This window comes from Arachis stenosperma, chromosome 3 (genome assembly GCF_014773155.1).
Source record: "Arachis stenosperma cultivar V10309 chromosome 3, arast.V10309.gnm1.PFL2, whole genome shotgun sequence".
In the NCBI taxonomy this organism is placed as follows: Eukaryota; Viridiplantae; Streptophyta; class Magnoliopsida; order Fabales; family Fabaceae; genus Arachis; species Arachis stenosperma.
In genome coordinates this window covers 138,840,420-138,842,344 of record NC_080379.1, presented here as the reverse complement: position 1 = coordinate 138,842,344, position 1,925 = coordinate 138,840,420, and the positions used below count along the sequence as shown (strand labels likewise).

General features: G+C 42.8%; 1 non-coding gene across 1 annotated transcript; it reads left to right on the top strand.

Moving 5' to 3' along the window:
- The first annotated feature begins 1,582 nt into the window (after positions 1-1,582).
- On the top strand, positions 1,583-1,690 carry LOC130971347 (small nucleolar RNA R71). The gene has a single exon (XR_009082570.1). It is a non-coding gene; the product is annotated as a small nucleolar RNA R71 (small nucleolar RNA).
- The last annotated feature ends 235 nt before the right edge of the window (positions 1,691-1,925 follow it).

The window sequence follows — 1,925 nt, the reverse complement described above, 5'->3', positions numbered from 1 at the left end:
ACTTAGAGTTTGACTGTGGGGGCTCTGCTTGTCTCTGATTTGAGAGAAGCTCTTCATGCTTCTTCTCCATGGTGACAGAGGGATATCCTTGAGCCTTAAACACCAAGGATTTTTCATTCACTTGAATGATCAGTTCACCTCTATCAACATCAATCACAGCCTTTGCTGTGGCTAGGAAGGGTCTGCCAAGGATGATGGATTCATCCATGCACTTCCCAGTCTCTAGGACTATGAAATCAGTAGGGATGTAATGGTCTTCAACTTTTACCAAAACATTCTCTACAAGTCCATGAGCTTGTTTTCTTGAATTGTCTGCCATCTCTAATGAGATTCTTGCAGCTTATACCTCAAAGATCCCCAACTTCTCCATTACAGAGAGAGGCATGAGGTTCACACTTGACCCTAAGTCACACAGGGCCTTCTTGAAGGTCATGGTGCCTATGGTACAAGGTATGGAAAACTTCCCAGGATCTTGTCTCTTTTGAGGTAATTTCTGCCTAGACAAGTCATCCAGTTCTTTGGTGAGCAAAGGAGGTTCAGCTTCCCAAGTCTCATTTCCAAATAACTTGTCATTTAGCTTCATGATTGCTCCAAGGTATTTAGCAACTTGCTCTTCAGTGACATACTCATCCTCTTCAGAGGAAGAATACTCATCAGAGCTCATGAAAGGCAGAAGTAAGTCCAATGGAATCTCTATGGTCTCATTTTGAGCCTCAGATTTCCATGGTTCCTCATTGGGGAACTCAGAGGAGGTTGGTGCACGCCCATTGAGGTCTTCCTCAGTGGCGTCCACCTCCTCTCTTTCCTCTCCATATTCGGCCATGGTTATGGCTTTGCACTCTCCTTTTGGATTTTCCTCTGTATTACTTGGGAGAGTACTAGGAGGGAGTTCAGTAACTTTCTTGCTCAGCTGTCCCACTTGTGCCTCCAAATTCCTAATGGAGGACCTTGTTTCAGTCATGAAACTTTGAGTGGTTTTGATTAGATCAGAGACCATGGTTGCTAAGTCAGAGGGGTTCTGCTTAGAATTCTCTGTCTGTTGCTGAGAAGATGATGGAAAAGGTTTGCCATTGCTAAACCTGTTTCTTCCACCATTATTGTTGTTGAAACCTTGTTGAGGTCTCTCTTGGTTTTTCCATGAGAAATTTGGGTGATTTCTCCATGAAGAATTATAGGTGTTTCCATAGGGTTCTCCTAGGTAATTCACCTCTTCCATTGAAGGGTTCTCAGGATCATAAGCTTCTTCCTCAGATGAAGCATCCTTAGTACTGCCAGGTGCATTTTGCATTCCAGACAGACTTTGAGAAATCAAATTGACTTGTTGAGTCAATATTTTATTCTGAGCCAAAATGGCATTCAGAGTGTCAATCTCAAGAACTCCTTTCTTCTGATTAGTCCCATTGTTCACAGGATTCCTTTCAGAAGTGTACATGAATTGGTTATTTGCAACCATGTCAATTAGTTCCTGAGCCTCTATAGGCGTCTTCTTCAGATGAAGAGATCCTCCAGCAGAGCTATCCAAAGACATCTTGGATAGTTCAGAGAGACCATCATAGAAAATACCTATGATACTCCATTCAGAAAGCATGTCTGAGGGACATTTTCTGATTAATTGTTTGTATCTTTCCCAAGCTTCATAGAGGGATTCTCCATCCTTCTGTCTGAAGGTTTGGACTTCCACTCTAAGCTTACTCCATTTTTGAGGTGGAAAGAACTTTGCCAAGAAGGCATTGACTAGCTTTTCCCAAGAGTCCAGGCTATCTTTAGGTTGTGAGTCCAACCATATTCTAGCTCTGTCTCTTACAGCAAAAGGGAATAGCATCAGTCTGTAGACCTCAGGGTCAACCCCATTAGTCTTGACTGTGTCACAGATTTGCAAGAACTCAGCTAAAAACTGATGAGGATCTTCCATTGGAAGTCCATGG